The sequence below is a fragment of the Petaurus breviceps genome, unplaced genomic scaffold (genome assembly GCF_028583685.1).
Source record: "Petaurus breviceps papuanus isolate PSGF00001 unplaced genomic scaffold, PetGlider_PUasm1.0 90731, whole genome shotgun sequence".
Classification (NCBI taxonomy): Eukaryota; Metazoa; Chordata; class Mammalia; order Diprotodontia; family Petauridae; genus Petaurus; species Petaurus breviceps.
In genome coordinates, this window is record NW_027187325.1 from 3,884,241 (window position 1) to 3,906,740 (window position 22,500).

At 35.7% G+C, this 22,500-nt stretch overlaps 1 protein-coding gene, 1 long non-coding RNA gene and 1 pseudogene across 3 annotated transcripts in view; 2 read left to right on the plus strand and 1 right to left on the minus strand.

Annotated features, from left to right (window-relative positions):
- The window catches only part of CNTNAP5 (contactin associated protein family member 5), a 934,370-nt gene that overhangs the window by 254,266 nt on the left and 657,604 nt on the right, over window positions 1-22,500 (minus strand). The gene's annotated exons all lie outside the window — the stretch shown is intronic.
- Window positions 1-22,500, plus strand: part of LOC138145246 (uncharacterized) — a 153,841-nt gene that overhangs the window by 69,768 nt on the left and 61,573 nt on the right. The window lies entirely within an intron of this gene.
- LOC138145244 (26S proteasome regulatory subunit 6A pseudogene) overlaps window positions 22,013-22,500 on the plus strand; it is a 1,659-nt pseudogene continuing 1,171 nt past the window's right edge.

Here is a 22,500-nt window from a genome sequence, read left to right on the forward strand (position 1 = left end):
AGCGTGTAGTGCAGGGGATCACCTTCACTACAGTAGCAATCTCAATAGGGCTTATTTTGGGGGGAGGGCTTATTTTAGAGGAATCTTACACAGTAGGGAGGGCTTATTTTAGAGGAATCTTACACAGTAAGGGGAGGGCTTATTTTAGAGGAATCTTACACAGTAAGGGGAGGGCTTATTTTCGGGATAGGTCTTATTATCGGGGAAACACGGTACCTGTAGCAGAGGATGCAGGTATCAGTATCCAGAGGACATCTTTTGCTATGCCTTATGGAAACCAGGCAAAAATGAAATGAGAGTTAAGTTGGATTCGAAGGAGTCATTTCCAGTCATGGTGAAGAATTTATTTTGTTTTTCCCCAAATCACAGTTCTTCATATCTTTGAGCTTCACCCTCTTTATCAGCAAAATTGACTTAATACAGGATTATTCTGAGGAGGGGAAAGTCTTGGAAAACTTTCTGCATTACATTATGGATTAATGAATAAGGGAGTAACTGATACCTTCACCCAGGTAAACTTTACCTGAAGCCACTAATGGTTGATTATTATTCTAGATAATTTAATTCACTTTGATAGACTGGAGATGGAGACACTTTAAGGAAAACCTTTCTTTACCCCTTAAATCAACCTTATGTGTATCCATTTTCTCTTCACTTTGGTTGTAAATATAATTCCTAACACATCTACAAAGTTGGATTCTTGGGTTGAATTTGCACTGAAATTTTGCACACTTTATATCTTTTTTTGCCTCCACATTCCCCAGAATATATTTCTCACTGTACATAGTAGTTACTGGTATTATGTCTGTCATAAGTTTGCTCAATGATGCATTCAAAAATATTTACTCAATATCTGTTCCCTGGATATTATTGCACCACATTGGGAGAAAGTATAAAATAGGACTGCTATTCCCAAGGAACTTAAAATTGAGTTGAGAAGACATGGCTTAAATACATTTCATATATAATGGCAGTCACAGAGATACAAAGTTTAGTTAGGTGAAAGGTTCACAGTAGACATTTAATAAATGTGTATTGAGATACTCCCATTACTTTTATGGTTAAGTCACAAATGAAGGGATTTGGCTATAAGAATTCAGTGAAGTGAGAAATCACTATAGGTTGCAGTTGGTCAGGCAGACCAATTTCTCCTAGAGAGAAGTCTATTTTCCTGGGTCCATGTTTGTAAGAACCAGAATTTAGGTGGTTAAGTTAATCTGCTCCCCAATATTAATTTTTTAATTGTTAGAGGGTACCTCCCAATCCTTGGAATCAGGAGGACTTGGGCATTTAGAATGAGAAGGAAACGTAGAAACCATCCCATGTAACAAAGTTTATCTAGAACCTAATATTACTTATATTTAGCAGACTATCCTCACACTCTTAGAATTATCAGGCCTTGAAAATTTGGAATAAGGAGGAATCTTAGAAACTGATACCTTTAATTTATAGGTGGAGAAATCGAAACTCCTAAAGGCAAAGTGAGTGACCCAGGGTTATACAGCTCTATAGTGGCAGAACCAGAATCAGAGCTCTTGAAACACCTCGGACCCTATACTCCTTTACTATATGGAATATGGAGGATGTACACAAAGACAGTGACTTTTGGGGGGAAATAACTTTGCTTCACATCCAAAAACCTCTGAAGCCAAAGGGGGCAGGGGTAACTGTGGCTGAGTCATTAGAGACTTTCACACTGTGTTTTATTCCCTTGTCCTTACTAGCAACAATAAGAGGATAAAGACTAATTTCTATCTATAGCTCATTGCAAAGAAATACATCCTTCTTCCCTCTACCCCCAAGGAACAAACCTTAACTAACTCCTAAGAAATGGAAATATTTATGTTTTCTCTTCACTTTCTTTTTACTACAGAATGGTAAGAGGTATACTCTAAGTGAGCCTAAAAAGCCATAAAAACCCAGGCATTACCCTAGGTAATGGAAATGTCTACCAGCCTGAGCAGTATTCCTTAGCATACCAGTAGGTGTTTCTTCCTTTCAGTTTGACTACTCATTTTAGTAAGTAGTTTTACAGACCCGATGGTTGGCACTATTCTCCCTGAGCTCTCAAGAAACCTTGGCTATGAAACTGTAATGGGAATGGGAATCTGAAGAGCTTCCTTGCCCCTTAATAAGGTTAAGTTGAACTTGAGCATCTTCCCTGATTTGAAAATATACTCTGCCCCCTAACAGGCTTAATGTGATCACATGGAGCCTATGGTGGGAAGAGTTTGGTGAAGGGTGGAGCAGAGACCACATGAGAAGTTTGCTTAAGGGAAGCCTGTTTTTCAGGAAGGCACAACTTTTGTTACTTTGTAGTCAAGTGTGTCATGAGGGTTGTGATGTTCTCTGACCCTGGAGAAGGCTATATATACCGTGATGTGAGGTTTTGCTTTGGGGCTCACTTTGGGAAGAGTTTTGGCCAGATGTTGAACCCCCAGCTTTGAAAACCCAGATGTTGGTGCTTCTCTCTCTGGTGACTAAGTATATATGTGATGGTCAGACAGCTAGAAGCCCTGTCTATGGGTCTGCTTAATTGTATTATTTTCTCTGTTTATATTTTTGTCTCCTTGTTAATTCTTTTTGTACTTTGAAGTTCAGAGTGCTGATTTTTTCCCTAAAATAGGTAAATGATACATGTTTGATTAAAGTAAGATTGTTAACCCCTTTTGAGTTGCTTTTCTTTAGAAAAGTAGATCAAAGAACCTGTGCTAGCAAACATCCTGGGTGTGCTTGTTGCTACAGAAACTAAGAATGTATATCCTTTTTAAAAGCCATAAAATAGGTAAATTTGCTTATGCTGCTTTCCAAGGATGTAAGGCTACTGACTTCTTCCATGAAGTTGAACATATAAGCAGGGTTACTCACATTAATAATCCTTTGTATCAACCAATTTAGTAATTCTTGCCATAATTCAAAATATAGTACCAATCTACTTCTCTAGGCTTACTGAATAATACTTCCCCTCATACACTAAAATGTAAAGGCAAACTGGTTTACTCCTTCATACAATGACATTATATCTCCTGTTTCCATCCCTTTCAACAGGCTGCCCCCATGCTAAGAATGAGATTTTTTTCATTTCTGATTCTTAGAATTCCTATCTTTTTCAAAGCTCAGATCAATTAAATTAGCATGTAGCTAACTCTCCATTTTCCATCAACAGTTTGTGGTTTGAACTCCACAGAATATCATGTCCCTGTGTCACCCTAGTTTCTCCCTCCCACTTTCTAGTTTTCATTTTTTTAAATATTATATTCTCCCATTACTTTGTAAGCTCTTTGAGAGCAGGAGCATTCTTTTTTTTTCTTATTTGTAACTCCACCATTGAGTATAGTGTCTGACATATAGTAGGTGCTTAATAAATGTTTATTGATTTCAATTTAACTTAATTGAAGAGCCATTTTCAAAAACATTTTCCCCTAACACTCCCTTTAAAAAGTTGGTTGTTCTTTCCATTATAAATAATTTTAAATCTATGTATATTAAAAAAAATCACCTGTATACATAATGTTTCTTCCTCATTGACCATAGCAAGTGTTTTGTTTTGTCATATCTCTAGTACTTAGCACACAATGCCTGACATAATGGTGCAATAAATGTTTATTGGATGAACTGAGTTCTAGGAAGGTCCACTATTTCATAAGTGTATGTGCTTCTTTGCCTTATGGAGATTACAGAAGATTCTCAGCCCCTTAGTGCATGATCATCATAAGCTATGGAGGAAAAAAATAATTACCACGGTAATTGACCTCCTGTGATGTACTTGAACATTTATAATATGGGTTCACAAATAACACCTATAATAATAATAAAATAATTTTATAATAAAAAGAAATTTTATAATTATAATATAAATATAATAAAATCAAAGAAAATAATAAAACAAATAAACTTTTGGCCTATAATGAAAGCCTTTCCATCTTAGGAGAATTTTTATGGAGAACAGACTCCACTGGGATTGGCTTTAAGGTCCTAAAATGGTATTTTAATCAAAGTATACAAAGCACAATTTGAGGTTAATTTAAAGCTTTCGAGTTGTTTTCAGGAAAAGGTCCATGTGGTATAATGGAAAGAACATTGGTCTTGAAGTCTTGGGATAAGAGAAGCTGAATTATGATCTGGCTCCTTCTCTTAATATAGACCTGACATTGGGTAAGTCATTTAGCCTTTATAGTTTCAGGTTACTTATTTTAAAAATAGAGGTTTGAACTAGATGTCCTCTAAGAGCCCTTTCAACTTTTTTTGCTCTAAATATATGATTGTTTGGAAGTTACACTTGTGCCTACATATGTAGACATGTATGAATATATACATACATATATATTTCCTACAGAATGTGTATATGTATAAAATGTTTATGTATATACACATATATAATGGATGTGTGTGTGTGCATACTGTTTATGAGACAGGGAATGGACCTGGGATTTCATTGAGGGGGCTTTGAGATGAAGAAATTCCTTCTACCAATAAAAGTCAATTCCTTTTCTTTGACTTATAGTCTAGAGAGACCCTAGAACAATAAGAGTTTGAGTAACTTGCCTAGCATTACAGAACTAATACATGGGACTAGAAGACTAGGTTTTTTGATCCTCATACAGTTTTCTAGAGTATACACACATGTGTGTATATATACATATATTTATATATATGTAAAGAGAGAGGTATAAGTATAGAGAAAGATATATATATGTATATATGTGTGTGTACATGTGCATACATATTTGTGTATGTATATAATATGTGTTTTTTTAATTTTTTTTTTGGAGGGCAATTGGGGTTGTGACTTGCCCGAGTTCACATGGCTAATTTTTATGTTAAGTGTCTGAGGCTGAATTTGAGCTCAGGTCCTTCTGACCACAGGGCTGGTGCTCTATTCACTGCACCACCTAGCCGCCCCCAATATAGTATATATTTTTATATACAAATATATGTATTTATACCTTTGTATATATGTGTAATAAATCATTACATAATCTGTAGATTTCATGCCTAAAATATGTCTTAGCTAAAAAAAGATCATGTTTTTACTCACTTATAAGTCTCACTCTCTACAACTGAAATGCTTGTTATGAGATTTGCAGTGAATATTCTTCTCCATATTCCTAAATCCCCCTCTGAACACTGAACTGATACAAACACAATTATCTGGTCTTAAAATGAAACCGGTAAACAGGGTAGCAATTATACCAATTTGGCAAAATAAAGTACTTGATACCTATTACTTTACAAAGCTGCAACATGGACCTCCCAGACACCTCACTATCCTCGTGGAATAACCATTTTCTTCCAAAAAAAATCAAATTGGACTCTTACCATTTTAATTTTCCAACCTTCTCTAGAAATGGCATCATTTACTATCATGGTTAAGGGAGATAGTACTTCTGATTAAAATAATTATGTAGTGGGAGCTTGGCCAAATGTAAATGAAGTAGAAAGGATAATCATCTAGAGATTTAGAATTGTTTTGAAGGGTATAAACACCCAGAATATTTAGGCAGGGGGCAATTATGAGTAATGGGACAAAATTAGGCAGAGGAACATTTACATCAACTACCAGAAAAATATTACCAATATAGCATGGTTTCAATGTACAATGATTTCCCAAGGGAGAGGAAAACTCATCCACAAGTTACATAAAGTGATGAAAGGAAGATGAACAATAGCTCACCTGTAGGCAGTGTCTAATAGTTTACAAATGAGCAAATGAGATAGCATTTGTAAAGTCTTAACATAGAGCCTGGCACACAGTAGGTGTTTGATAAACGCTTATTTCCTTCCTCCTTCCCAACAAAGCATTTTCACCGTGTCAAGTATCTAGGGCAAATATTGCCACCTTCGTATTATAGGTGAGGAAACTGAAGTTTGCCATGGTGAAATGACTCGGCAACAATGCCAAACAAGAAGTGATGCAGTTGAGATGCAAATCCAGGCCTCCTCACTCTGACTCTAATGAAGATAATGAGCAAAATGCAAACAAAAAAATATTGAGGTTTCATATTATGTAGAGTAAATTTACAAATATGACAAAAATGAGGATACTTAATGTTGGAGGGAGTTTGGAAAATTGGGCATATTAAAATATTGCAGGTGTGGTTGTAGTAGTCTTGGAAAATATTTTGGAATCATGAGAAGAAAGTAACTAAAACATTTATATCTTTTAAATCAGAGATTCCATTTTTAAGAATAAACCCTCAAAAAGGTCAATGACAAAAATAAACGCTCTATATGGACAAAATTATTTATAATAGGACATTTTCTGTGGTAGCAATAAACTGAAAAGAAAGTAGATTTCCTTGAATGAAGAATGACTAAGCACATGTTGGTAAATGAAGATAAAGAAACATTACTGTGATGTAAGTAATCATTCTTATGATAAATACAGAGGAACAGGGAAAGAATTATATTAGCTGATACAAAGTAAAATAAACAGAAATACAAAAATTATTTATGACAGATACAACAATATATATGGAAAGAAGAATAACAAGACAATTGATACTAAATGATGTGAAATTATAATAAACAAGTTTGACATTAACAAAGAGACATAAAAAGATACTTCTTCAGTTCTTTGCAGAGCTGGAAGACAATGAGGGGATAATATTGTATAAACATTGCATTGATTCTTAGCATATTACTTAATTTTATTAAAATGTTTTTTTATTTCTCTTATTCTTTATAATAAGGGATGGCTGTTAGGGAAAAGTTGAGGTAAGATATGGTATGAAATATGATATAAAACATTTCAATAAAATATTTTAAAATAAACAAGTATATTAAAAATAGATATTAGAATACAGAGAAGAATGTACCAAGTCACAAATAACAAATCTTATGCAAATGAAAACAGTTATTTAACTTCTCCATACCAAGGGATGGGCTATGTAATCATTTAAAAAATAGGAATAGTGGGGGCAGCTAGGTGGCGCAGTGAGTAAAGCACTGTCCTCAGAGTTGGGAGGATCCGAATTCGGTTCCAGCCTCAGACACACACACACACACACACACACACACACACACACACACACACAAACTAGCCCTGTAACCTTGGGCAAGTTACTTAACCCAAATTGCCCTCCAAAAGGCAAAAAAAAAAAAAAGAATAGGAATAGTGAATATTAGAGGAGTTATAGAAAGAACAACACTGCTGATAGAGCTGTGAATTGGTATAAACATTTGTGAAATAAATTTGTTATTATTTTTAAGAAAGTAACTAAAATGACCTCACCCTGTCACCCAGAGAGTCTACAAGTAGACATAAAAAACCTTTAAGAAGTTTAATGATAAAAAGATAAGATATATGTATGTGTGCATGGCTATGTATGAAAGTATTTATTATAGAATTTTTTGTATTAGCAAATCATTGGAAATTAAATAAATGCTCACTAAATAGGGAATAGATAAATTGTTGTATATTAAAATAATGAATGTTCTATAAGAAAAAATAAAAAGGAAAAACAAAGAGATGCATGGGAAGACTTAAGTGAACTGATACAAAGTGAAAAAAAAGCAGAACCAGGAAAACAATGTAAATAACTAATAAAACAATGTAAATGCAAAAAACAAAATTAATAAAACTCAAGTTTTGAAACTCTAATGATTAAACTTTGATCCAAAGAAGCAATACTAGAAGATACCGTAAAGCATAGGTCTCTGGCAGGTGGCATGAGAGGGAAAACAAAAGATATCAATAAAATTTTATTGAAAGGGAGAGAGGTAGCACAGCGAGTAAGAGCACCGGCTCCAGTGTTGAGAAGACCTGGAGATCGAATCCCGGGCTCAGACACTTAGCACCCACCCAGAAACACCTGGCCGTGTAACCTTGAGCAAGTTACTTAACCCCAATTGCTTAGGGTCAGCCAGGTGGCTCAGTGAGTAAGAGCACCAGCTCCAGGGATGACCTGGATCAAATCTGGGCTCAGATACTCAGCACCACACACAGAAATAACTGGTTGTGTAACCTTGAGCAAGTTACTTAACCCCGATTGCTTTAAAAAAAAAAAAAGGGAGAGAGGGGAAGACTTAGGTGGTACAGTGAAAAGGACCCTGGGCATATAACTTAACCCCAATTGGTTTGCTTTCCCCCCTCAAAAAAGCAAACAAAAAAAGGGGGGGCAAACACACAGAGGAAAAGGAAGAGAGGAAGGAAGAGGGAAGTGACGAAGGAAGGAAGGAAGGAAGGAAGGAAGGAAGGAAGGAAAGGAAGGAAGGAAGGAAGGAAAATAAAAAAAGAAAGGAAAGAAAAGGGAATCTTAATCAAGGTCTCTCAGTGACAGTCTCAAAACTTTTCTAGCTTGTAAAAGTTTTAGGGCATGGACTTTAGAGTATCTGTATTTCCTCCTGGCAGGTAGCCTTTTCTTCCTCTTTTTTAGGTTTTCTTTTGAATATTTGAGGTTTCCAAGCAAATGACCTCAGAGTAAGTCATCACTGTACCAGTGGTTGTCTGGAACTATATTCCTGAGACACTGAAATAATGAGCTACACTTAGTCCCCTGGAAACAATGGACACTATGGGTTTATTGTGAAGAAACTGGAGCTTTGCACAAATATCAAATATTGCAGAGCCAGAGACATCAACCTGAAATGTGAAGCACCTGCCTTTAAACTAATAACGCTGTGGCTGAAATCTGAACTTAATGGAATGTTCAACAAGAGACTCTGAACCTCAGGAAAGGCTTTTACTTATCTTCCACAAGGCATAACCTAGAGTTACTAAAAATGTTAATGCTTGTAACTCAAAACCTGGTGGACTTGGAAAGCAGTGTTTCAGGATGATTTGAAACCCAGAATGCTAAGAATAGATAGATAGATAGATAGATAGATAGATAGATAGATAGATAGATAGATAGATAGATAGATAGATAGATAGATAGATAGATAGATGGATGGATGGATGGATGGATGGATGGATGGATGGATGGATGGATGGATGGATGGATGGATGGATGGATGGATGGATGGAGAGAGAGAGATAAATGGAGAGATAAAGATAGATATAGATACATGTGTGAGATATTTATGTGAATATCTCATCCATTTCATCATATACACATTGTGAATATTTGTTTGTAATAAAGTTCTTTAGTTTAGGAGGAAGAATTACTTACTTAAGGTACAAAAAGATTTTATGATTAACTGGCAATGCCAAATACCTTATACCTTGAAGGGATGAATGATGGACCCCCTCCACCCACATAAAAAAGTCCCTCATTTTTCTCCAGAAAATAGTCTTCATGAAAGAACTGGCCTTATATCAATCCTCCCCATCCTCATCCTCACATATAAAGAAAGCTTGAAGTTTTACAAAATACTTTACAGATATTTAGTCATTTGATCTCCACAAAAAGAGGCAGCATAGACTAGTGAATGGAGTGCTGGACTTAGTCTCTAGAAGACCAGAATTCAAAGTCTTTTTCAGATATTCTCATTATTACCCTGGATAAGTCACTTAACCCCTCTGGAAATCAGTTTTCTCATCCATAAAATGAAGAAATTGTACTTGATCACTTCTCAGGTCCTTTATAGCTTGAAAATTATGAGACTAAGATCCAGTAAACAATCCAGTAAATACTCTACTTACACGTAGCCAAAAAAGGCCATGTGTCTACCTGTTGAGACTTTGGAATCCCTATAACCTCTGTTGGACGTAATGAGACAACTTACTAACATCTTTATGACTCTAGCCTCAGTCATCAGGTATCTATATGTATGCTTCACTAGAATCAGTGTGTCAGGAATATCCTTCAGAAAGGTCTCAAATGGATAACATGCTGAAGTGAATGGATAGCATATTTTAAATATGACACTGTTTTGGGTCATAGAGTAAAAATGGATTTTTTTTTCTTAAAAAATACTGAGAATAAGTTGTGACTATCCAAAAGATCCATGCAATTCTCAAACATAGAATGTTTAAAAGTAATTAAAAGTGAGATTATTTTTAAGGAAGAAAGCAGAGTGATTTAAAGGCTGTAAGAGAATATGCACAAAAGAGGAAAGAGGTATACATATGTTTATTATGGACCATAAATAGCTCTTGGGATATTTCTGTACCATGTGAGAACTCAGCAAGTAGAAAAAGATCCCATTGGAATTCTATGAAATAAATTTTTGTTGAACCTATTTTCAACTGGCAGCAATCATAAATCTATTTAGGTGTTTCACCTGTGAGAAGATGGGTTAGAACTACAAGATCTTTATATCACTAACAGGCTTTGTGTGTTACAAGGAAATTTGAATATGGAAAGAACTCTGGATTTGGAGAAAGAAGATCCCAATTTGGCATCTTACTGTGCAATGTTCTCTATGCCTTAGTTTCTTCATTTATAAAATGAGATAGTCTCAATGGACAAATCTGTAGTGTCTTCCTGTTTTCTATGACCATATTCATTCATATCCTGTCTCTGATAATTGCTAGCTTTGTGAATTGTGGTCAAGTTTAACTCAGGATTAGTTCAGGAATTCTTAGCCTAGGGTTCATGAACTTAACTTTAAAAAGAATTGATACTTTTCAATATAATTGGTTTCCTTTCTCCTATTATGTGTATTTTATTTCACATATTTAAAAAACATTAGTCTGGCTTCACTAATTTGCCAAAGGTACATATGACAAAAAATTAAGGACCTCTGGTTATATATATATGTACATATAGATAGATAGATAGATAGATAGATTAAGGACCTCTAGTTATATATAAAGATTTCTAGTCACTCCCAGTTCTAAATCTATGATCCTGTGCTCTCATGATGTCTAGTCCATGTCAGATTACAACTACATACTGATATCTGAAATCTCTCCATTAAAGATCCATCTCATTCAATTCAAGATTTTGAACTCTGTTAAAATGAATATCCTCCTTTAAAAAATAACCTTGTAACCATTTTCACTCACTAAGCATTTTTGTGAATCACACATCCAAGAGCAAATATAAATGAAAAAAAAAAAGGAATAGTGTAGGTAATGGGTGGGGATGAGATAGAAAGGGTTTTAAGTGTGAAGACAAACCTTACAGCCTTTAGTATCCTACAAAAGCATAGCCCTGACCCTCACTCAGTAGTATTTGACCCAATAAACAAGACAAGATCTAGCACTAGAACTTGGTTGATAAAGATAGAAAGTCTATGAATGTGCATTCAAAATTAGATCTCATTTCTATTTGAGAAAATACATTAAGCAGCTAATACCCCTTATTAAGCCTTTATAGAGTCAATTTTCTTACAGTTCTTAAAAATATACACAGAACTACAATTACTGATTTAACACTGTTGTTGATTGTGGAACAATTCTGGCACAGAGAACCTGACAATGACATTCGATGATCTCTAAATGATAGTCATTCTGAGCCTACAAATCATGGGTTGACACAACTTTGATACTATGGAAGACTTCCTATATTATTTTAGAGTATGAGGAGTGATTTTATAAAATACAGCTTAACAAATAATCATAATTTCCATTAAAGTATGTCCTTAAGTCAGTATATTAAGGGGTGGAGGACAAAAGACTACTCAAATTAATTATATGACCCACCTCTCAATGTACCTAGTATATATTAAATATATTAGGCTTATATTTTAGGAGTGTAGAATCAGTCATGCTGATTGTTTGATGTTTTATAAACCAATCATTTAGATAATTGTATTTATTATTAGAATAAAAAAGCTACATTCTATGAGGTCCCATACGAGCTCTCATTTTATCCTCACAATTTTCTTATGAATTCTTCATTTTATAGGGGATTAAGTTACAGAAAAGTAAAAAAGACTTGTCCAATGTCTACATTGAGACATGAATAAGTTTAGGGCTAGGAACCACCTTTCTTCATGTCTTGCCCAATATTCTTTTCCGTTGGCGAACTTTCCCATTTTATTTTGTCCTGAGGGGAAAGACAAGTATTAAATAGAATGCCCTCCCTGACACTGACAGTATATCTGGTCTGCCTCCATATATGCCTATGTCTCTACTCTACAGGGCAATCTGATGCTCTTAAACACCATGTACCTATATCCTAAATATGATATTTTAATTTAATTACTAATTCAATAAGCAGATATCAGATTTTCTACTTTATATCATCTGTGAGACAATTTTATGTGTTACCATTCAACTCAGCATGTTTTCAGAAATATGGAATGATAGCAAACATTAAATTATTTGGAAAATGTGTGTGTTATGTACATATATGTATGTATACACATATATAGATACAAGTGTTAGCTGATTAATATCCAATAAAGAATATAATTATTGAAAATAGTTACTTGCAATTATTAGTTTGCATCATAATACTGACAAAAAAGATGGAATTAGTTAAGGACAACTTGTAAAACTTTAAAATATTATGAAATCTTCCTTATGTTCTTTCCCTTCTTCCTCTTTTCTTCCCCTCCCTCCCGCTCGCTTCATACTTTCCTCCTTCTCTCATCTTCTCTTCCCATTCTTTCCTCCCTTTCTGTTCTTTTCCTTCCTTTCCCTTCTGTCTTCTGGTTCTTCTCCTGTCTCTTACTCTTACAAGCTCCGTGACAAAATAACTTACTATCTCAGTCTCTTTCCTAGTACAGCATATGAGAATAAAATGGAATAAACTAGTTATCTCATAGTTATGAGAAATGCACTTTGTAAATTTTAAACATCTATGCAAATTCCTCCCTTCTCATTTTTTTCTTTCTTACATATTTTCCTTGTTTTTCAGGAACAAAGATGGACATAGATCCAAAACATAGGCAAAATAATATAGAATCAATTAAGTAGCTGTCTCAAGAATTTTCTATCAGGAAAATAATCACTTGTACATCTTGGTGACGTTCCTTGGAATCTTTTCTTCACAAAGAGAAAAGAAAAATAAGTGTGTTTTTAATACATATGAGACAGTATATAAAATTTAAGATAAGGGTTAAAAAAATAAAAATATCTAGCTTACTGGTACCTTTGTCTGAATTTCAACTATTATCAATCACTGCTTATACTAAACCTGCTTCATTTTCTATTTTGAGTAACTTTTTTTTTTAATGTGGCTACTTTAATATTCTTGTGCTAAGGAAAAAAAAACTAACCGACTATTTATCTATGGCTTATTATATGAAATGAAAACATTGGACCTAAGATGGTAAAAAAAACTTCTATAGAGTTTGTCTTGAAAACTGAAGTCTATTATGTGGCAGAAAATGTTATAGCTGATTAAATGGGGATGTAGGATTAAATTACCCACTACAATTTGAAAACAAATGACAGAAAGAATGATCAGAGACCATCCTGTGGTTGCTGCTTCCTCCATCCCCCCCATAAAAAAAAGATCTCACCTCATGAAAGCCAATAAATATTTCATTCGTGAACTTACAGACCTAAGCCTATTAATTAAAAAAAAAAGAATCATGACATAGCAATAACAAGCAGTGCTTCTACATTCTAACTATATGGTTGAGGAGGGACAGACAATTTTACACATTTTTATTGAAGCTGCTAAGAGTCTATAAGAACATACTTTCCTTCTAAACAAAATACACAGTTACTTATCATGACATAAGAACAGCTGCCCTATTTAACATTATGTAACACAGCTGCTCACATAGATTTGATGAAATAAACACATCAGATGGTAACTCTCACAAACTCATAATAGTCTCCTTTGATAGCCTCTGGGGTGAAGGCCAGTAGCAAAAGGGGGGGAGAAAAGATCTAATTATGCTTGAAAGAGGTGCTGGGAAAATTGTTCATCAAATTAGGTCATCAAAATAAAGCCACTTCACTTATGCATTGCAATCCTTAGCCAATCATTGGAGATTCATTTTTATCTCTTAAAGCAACTACTTTTACATAATGGAAAATTTAATTTCAATTCTCTTCCCTAACAACAGTTGCACAGAATTGATATATAGCAGACAGCCCTTGACATGCAATTCTCCTGCTCCTTTAAAATTCTGCTGAACTTTCTATTTACAGAAAATAAAGCAGGTAAACTCAGAGGGCATGGAATTGTAACTAGTAAATGCAGACATAAAAATAAGGCAGCAGATAATTTCTCACTTCCAGAGGCCAAAAAAAGAAAAGAAAAAAGAAAAGGATGTGTTGTTGTTGTTACCACCACTACTGCTAATAATAATAATTATTATTATGATTATTATAACTCCACCTTGCATCTGCTGCCTGTCTGGTTTCAACTGCACATAAAAAGATGCCCTTTCTGAAAGAAGCTCATCACTTCTAAACTCACCACTATGCTGCTTACTCCAGGCTTGCTTGACTCCCAATGCCTCCTCTCCCCTCTGACTGGAGGGCTGGAGAGTCGAGTACCAAACTCCTCCCAAAGCGTTGTTTTATAGACAGTAAAAAACATTTTCAGTTGATTCCATTTTACTATTGATCTACTTGGTTTCAGCTTCACCTCCTGATGTCCCCTTCCCTTTCTTGCCGTATGTGTGTGTGTGTGTGTTGTCTCTCCCACTAGAGTTTAATATGTTCTTTGAAAGCAGGGACTGTCTTTCTTGTTATTTACTATGTCCACTGTACTTAGCACAGTGCCTGGAAAAAATGGTACTTAATAAAAATTTTATTGGATTGGATTAGATAACAAACATTTATATAGTGTTCACTATGTGCTAGTATTATGCTAAGCAAATTACATTGATTATCTCATTTGATCAACAATCCTGGGAGATAGGTGCTATCATTATCCCTGTCAAACAGTTGATGAAACTGAGAGAAAGAAAGCTTAATGATTTGCCCAGGATCACACGGTATCTGAGGCTGGGTTTGTTCTTAGCTATTCCTGACTCCATCCAAAAATGTCCATCCACTGTGCCATCAAGAAAAAAGGAAGGGAGAAAGATAAAACCTAAATCTTGTCATGCTGAGGGAATACTTTTAGCAGATGAAGTATATGAAGAAATAAGGAGAAACATTAAAGGTCCATGCTATCTGATGGTTTTTCCAAGAGTGAAAAAGGAAAGATTGCTAATGGGCCCACAGATTCAATTGTTCCAGATTCCAGGTTTTTCATAAGTCAGATGCACGGATATCGAGTCATTCACATAAAAACTACATCCTTTAGGGCAGCTAGGTGGCACAGTGAATAGAGCACCAGCCCTGGAGTCAGGAGGACCTGAGTTCAAATCCAGCCTCTGACACTTGACAAACTTGCTAGCCATGTGACCTTGGGCAAGTCACTTAATCTGCCCAACTGCCCTCCAAAAAGCAAAAAAACAAAACAAAACAAAACACCTCCATCCTTTAAAGTTAGAGCTACATGGAAGAAGTCTACAGTTGCTAATTTTTAATACCATCCCTTTGTTTGATTTTTTAAATATGAGATCTAGGGGCGGCCAGGTAGCACAGCGAATAAGAGCACAGGCTCCAGTGTTGGGATAACCTGGAGATAGAATCCCGGGCTCAGACACTTAGCACCCACCCAGAAACACCTGGCTGTGTAACCTTGAGCAAGTTACTTAACCCTAATTGCTTAGGGGCGGCCAGGTGGCTCAGCGAGTAAGAGCACCAGCTCCAGTGTCGGGATGACCTGGATCAAATCCGATACTCAGCACCACACCCAGAAATAACTGGCCATGTAAGCTTGAGCAAGTTACTTAACCCTGATTGCTTAAAAAAATAATAATAATGAGATATAGATCTGAATATGATTTGTGTCCTCATTTACAAATCTGTACCTCCCACCTAGGAAATTTTAGTCACAACTGCAGACTGTTAGTACACTTCAATCAGGGAAATAAGTTGCAATCCCTTCTTTAAAAACTAAGAGTAAATAAATGTCAAATAATTATTTGGGAGAAGAGGATGACCTAATTGAGGTTAAAAGAATAAAGTTAACAATACTCTGAGAAAGTTAAAAAAAATCTCTATTTGACAACTCTGACTCAAAGGGAGGAAAAGAAGTTGTTTTTCATGAAGTGGAGAAGTATAGGGGTGACATGGAATATGATCGGGGGTCTACAGGACATGATGTATTAAAATTTTCACCCAGAAGTTATCATCAAGTTTATCCCTAAATGGATTGCAGAAATAAGAAGTTTGACTAAAGGTTTCTTCTACTTATGAACTTTCAAAAAAAAAAAAGAGGCCTAAAAAGAGAATGCATGAATCTACATGAAAGTTTTGCATATACAGAAAAGGATTAGAATTACTTTCATTTAAAAAAAATCATTCATTAGTTTTCAAAGATATAGAAGAAATTATCCTTTAGGAATCCCTCAAATTAGGTTTAGAACAGATAAAGAAGCTAAAGGCAGCAGAGACTCATTCATCATTCTTCCTGGTCCAGCGAGAACACAAGAATTTTCACTGCCATAGTGTCTGAACAGTTCATTACACACTTCATAATTAATGAATATAATACCTTCAGCCAAAATCCTACCACTGGAAATATGTTAGGGAAGGTTTTATTTTTGTGCTTTGACTTCTGTCTACTTCGTTTTCTTATTGTTCGAGAGCTCTGGGTCAAAAATAGCAGGAAAAAATCAAAATACAGCCAGGGTTTCTGAAAGTTCATATTACAAGGAGTAAATACCTCCCTACTCAGCTTGAAATCTTCATAAAGCCTTCCATCCCAGACAGATAGAGAAAATGAAGACTTTGGAGACTATTAGTTTAGCTTTGTATCTAATCCTCAAAAATACTTTTATGTATGCTTTTTATTCTTTATACTAGAGTGAGATCCAATTAACTTCCCTCCCTCCCTACCAAACTTTCTATTTTAACAAAGAAAAAGAGTTCAACAAAACTAACAAACTAACCAACCAATACCGCAAGGAATATGCAACTTTCTAAACCCATATCCTTCACTTTTCTATCAAGAAGCCGAGTTTCTATTCATTCTCTGACACTTAGTATGGATAACATTGATCAAATAGTTACTTTGTTTACACAAAACCCCACAAACTATTTTGATCAATTTTTTCTTCACAAATTTTAATGATTCTTCTCTCTTCTCATCTCCTCCCCTCTCAGTTAACAATGATTTGTTCTTATAAACTGAACAAAGCCAGAGAATATTTGGCAATTCCAGAAAACAAATCCTGAAGTCAGAACCAAAATTGTATGTCAACATTGTTTTCTGATTATATCTACTGCTCAATGACATTTTTAAAAAAACATAAAAAAGAATAAAAATAAGAAAACATTGATTTAGGTGGAAACACAGTGCACTTGGAAAAACACTTAGAGAAATAGCTGACACAAAGCTTGTTGTCTTGAAGTATGAGTGTATTTTAAAATAAATCCTTTTGAATGAAAACAGAGAAAGAACTGACCTTCAAAAAGTGAACAGCTTATATTTCTAATAATGGCCTTTGTAAAGAAATCTAGCATTTTTTTTTAGCAATAGGAGCTTTGGCTCCTAAGTCTTTTTCTTCCTTTTTCCACTTAAGAACGATTTCATGTTGGTACTGGATGTGAGGTTTTATGGTCTCATGAGCTGAAGGCAGAAGAATTTGAAGAAAATAGGAAAACAAGAAAGGAGAGGGATTTAAAATTTAAAAGTAGTAAGCCTATACCTTCCTGCAATGACTCATGATACATTCTCTGACGTAGAAAAAAATTCAGTTAAAATAGAAGAAATAGATATGTGTTAATTGAACCACAGTAAATGTCTACCATTACAAGTCCCTAGGAGGTATATTAAGACAATTTAATTGGATAAAGCATGAGACGTCCACTGGATTTGGATATGAACAAAAGGGAATGTGTCTAAGTGCTAACAATGCAAAGCAGAAATTGAAGGGAAAATACTCCTCCTGATGCCTCATGGTGTGGAAGAGGCCAAATGCTGGCATGTCATTAAAAAAAAATAGTTCTAAATGTGAATTCTATCACACAAATTGTAATTTCTAATAACCTAAGTGTGAACATTATCCAGCTACAATTGTTCTCTTGCTATTATCTTAAATACATTACCAGTGAATTCAATGTTTTCACCACCTATTATTTTAACATGTTTTATAGCTAATTTTAATATGTGAATTATTCATAATACATTCTAAAAGGGGCAACTTGGCATTAGATAATTGACCTTGTCTGCATGAATCACCCATAACCTTGCCCTGACATAATTAACTCTCTGATGTGGTCCATTATTTAAGGTTAATGACTTTTCATTAGGTTTCCTATATATTATTACTTAACAAGTCCACCTATGCTGCATTTAGAGTATTGATCTGTGATTTTTCTGAGAATTAAGTACTTGTTGGGCCTAATATGTATCTGATGACATGAAGAAAACTGAAAATGTCATTGTGGTTGCTTATTGGGGTCAATACATGTGATCTGAAGTAATGACCCAACCCAACATCAAGGGAAAAGATCTCATTTTTTAACTTAGTTTCTGTTTAAAGTGATTGGAATTTAAATGGACATTTTAAAAATTTAAATTAAACAAATAATTATTAAGTACCCATTGTGTCCTAAGTATTAGGGAAGTATTAGGGAATACTAAATATTAGGGAAGATACAATGTTTATATAAGAATGTCGCCTGCCTTCACAGAGTTTATATCTTGCCAAGAAATCAAGGTTCTATAGAGATAGAAGGCTGATAATGATCACAAGTTGCTATCTTGTACCCTCTTTGTAGAGACTTTCCTCTACAACTATCCCTTCTTGTGAATACTAGCTAATTTCAGAAGCAGTTGATTACATTGACATTTTTGCAAGAGATTTTCATGGATGACAGAGTTTAAACCGACTAATTATCAGTAAGTATTTTGGTAGTACATGGACAATGCAATGATAGGAACATGAAATCATACTGGAAGACACTGTAGAGGCCATTTGGTTTAACCTTGTCATTTCTCAGATGAGAAAAATGAGGCAAAGAAATGTCAAATGATTTGGCCAAAGTCCCATGGGACAGGATTTTAATTCAGGTCCTCTGATTCAAAGTCAGTGTCCTTTCAATTTGACCGCACTTCCTGTCACTGTCTGGACAAAAGTGCAGGGTGGGGAAATAGAGGTATTCAAGCAATGGATAGTAGTTCAGTTTAACTGGAGCACAGAATTCGAGGAGGAGGTCAGTACAAAATAGTGCTGGAAAGGTAGGGTAATGCCCAACTAGAAGGCCACAAAAACCAGGCTGATTTTGAAATCTATTTGAAAGGCAATAAACAGCGACTGAAGGTAAGTGATATTCACAAATCTGTACCTACAGAAACGAGTTCCAAGGAAGTCTTACGTGCTAGGTCATACTATGAGCTGCCAAAAGTCTTTGGCACAGAAAACACCAAAAGAATAGATAGTGATGACCATGTGTCCAAAAAAAATCATCAAGATGACAGAATATTAGAATTGGAAGGCACATCAGAGGCCACAAAGTACAATCTGTGTCTTAATATTAATTTCCTCTACAACATCCCTTGCATGTGATTATAAAGGCAACAGGTGGAAATGACCTCTCACAGAGGCTGTGAATTCTGCTTTGGGAAGGCTCCAAACGAGAGCAAGTTTATTTCATTACGTGATTCTTGCTTTGTTAAATTTGTCTTTTATTTAGCGTGCTCTTGAATTTGTCAGGGAAATGTCAAAGGAACAGGGTATATATTCACATCTTATATAGCTTCAGGGGATTAACATAGAGGGAGTTGACAAAAAGGTCATGTAAAATTATAATGCCACATTACAGTGAGGCATTAAAACAACATGCTTTGCTTTATGTCAAGCCAATCCAGGAAGTTCCAATAAAGATACATGGGAAGCTGGCTTCATATAAAACATGGTCAGAGAGATTGGCATGTGAGTTTACAGGGACTCAAGGTCCACTGAGGAGTCTCATGTTGGTGCTGGAGGCATTAGGGTAATGCTACAAGAACTATTTGAAACAAGCAAACAAAATGATTGTACAGCAGTTGGCCCAGAAGCATCAATTGTTTTAATATGAGCAATAGTAGAGATCACTATTTGCCATTGAAAGGTTGCCCCTTTCCCCTCTTTATGATGTATGTATTGATGGGGTGCTTATTAACCTTCTATAAAAAGCAATTGGGTATGATAATTCCCTTGAGAAAGAATAAAATTGAGAACTCAGATATTAAAGGGAATTTGGGAGTTAAGATCTTGCTCAAAACATCAGGTTGCCAATCAATCATTCAGGGATTTTCATGCTAAATCTTTTTTTTTTCCTAATTCTCTTCAGTAAACATAGTCTAAACTATAATGAAGCAATACATATAGTTTGGCATATATGTGCCAATTATTGTCTGATTATCTGCATATTTTGAATCGTTAAAGTCAGAGATAACCTAGGCCAAACCCAAGGAAATTAAACAGTCTGAGCTGTTTCTTCCACTTATACAAAGGTCCAACCTAGAAGTCTTAATTTGTTCACGTGTAGAAAGAAATGGAGGAGGGAAGAGGAAATTATAAGGGCACTAGACCAACTTGAGCCCCTTGTGCCATCTGGTGACTTAGACAGAGATTGATATCTGCATCTTCCTATCCACATACCTAGTTCTCTACCTCCAGTGCTTGTGCAAAGCAAGTGTTTCTCAGGGAGGGGAGGGGGGGGGAGAAGAAGGGGAAGGGAGAAAAAGGGAAAGGGGAGGGGGAAGGGAGAGAAAGGGAGAGGGAGAAGGGGAGAGAGATACACATCCCTATTCTTACAACAAATCTAAATTTGGCTCTTTCTGACTCCTACCCATTATTCTTTAATAATAACAAAGATTGTTATTATTAAATACAAAAATAATAAAAATATTGCTAATAACAAAGCAATAGCCTTCTCTTTGATAATGACATTCTTAAGTCAAAAGTAAGTAGAGATCAGATCACTGAACTTGGAGTCAGGAAGACTTAAGCGCAAATCTAGCCTTAGAGATGCTAACTGTGTGACCCTGGACAATTTATTTAATCTCAATCTACCTCAATTTCTTTACTAAAATTAGAATAATCACAGCACCTACCTCTCAGGGTTGTTTTGAGGATCAAATGAGATTGTATTTGTAAGTGCTTAGAATGCTATCTAGCACATAGTAGGCATGTAATAAATAATTGCTTCCAACCCATCTAGCGATTAAATAAGATATAGCTTCATAACTGAGGTTAAGTATTCTAAAGTTATATAACTTATTCATTAGTACTTAAATGCAAGTACAATTTTATCAGAGAATGCATTCTTTCAACAAACACAGATCATGACCCCTCTAAATCTTAGGGGACAGTCTTGATGAATGTGGTTATGCAAAAAGAACGCATCATCTTGTGGACAACTTAATGATCAATCTTTCCTAAATTAACAAGTAATCCTTTGTCAAGATAGTACTTAAAGCCAATCTAGCCTGGTAGGATCTTTCGGAGTTTAAGTTCCACTAGTATTACTGTTACAGCACAGGGGCATCTCTGTGATTCAATGAGAATAAGAGCAGGATTGTAGGATAACAGAATCTACTTTAAAGTTGGAAAACTGGGGCAGCTAGGTGGTATAGTGAATAAAGCACAGGCCCTGAAGTCAGAAGGACCTGAGTTCAAATCCAGCCTCAGACACTTGATGGAACTTACTGTGTGACCTTGGGCAACTCACTTACCCTCAAATGCCTTGTCTTCCCCCCTCAAAATAAAAAAAGGTTACTTTGCTCTGGGGCAGCTAGGTAGCACAGCAAATAGAGCACTGGCCCTAGAATCTAGCCTCAGACACTTCACACTACCTATGTGACCTTGGGAAAGTCACTTAACCACAATTGCCCTGCCCTCCCCCCTCCAAGAAGCAGAAGAATAAAAAATAGTTGGAAAACGTTTTGTAGGATAACTAATCTGAAAGCTTCATTTTATTGTTTTGTAAATTGAGGAACAAAGCAGTTAATGATTTCACAATGTCACATAGGATTTTAAGTCTTTTAAGAAATTTGAAATTCAGATTGACCTTCCTGTGAACACTTCTGACTAACCACACATAATATAGTGCCTGGCACATAGAAATGAGTTAATAAATCTTTATTGATTAATTAAAGAGCTTTCACTGTTATTTCCACATAAAGGAAACACTATCACTTTTCTAATCTTGAAATAGTTTCCCATAGGCTTAGCATATTCGCCAGAGCCCCATGCTGGAGAGTATGCTTACCGAAGGAGGTGACCGATGCAGCCCGGGCAGCGGGGCAGGAGGCCGGCCTAGGCTGCGCTGGTCGGGGCTCGGCCTTGGGCATTTATCCCCGCTCTCGCCCTCCGCTCCCCAGATCTAGCGGCCCAGTATCAAATGTGCGGCTGGAAGTGGGGGTCCAGTGACTGGGCAGGAGAAGATGGCATCCCTGTGGGACAAGGCCGAGCAAGATGGAATTGGGGAGGAAGTGCTCAAAATGTCCACAGAGGAGATTATTCAACGGACTCGTCTGTTGGACAGTGAGATCAAGATCATGAAAAGTAAAGTGCTCTGTGACGAACTACAGGCCGTGAAGGACAAGATCAAAGTGAACAGTGAGAAGATTAAAGTGAACAAGACGCTGCCCTACCTTGTCTCCAACGTCACCGAGCTGCTAGATGTTGACCCCAAAGACCAAGAAGAAGATG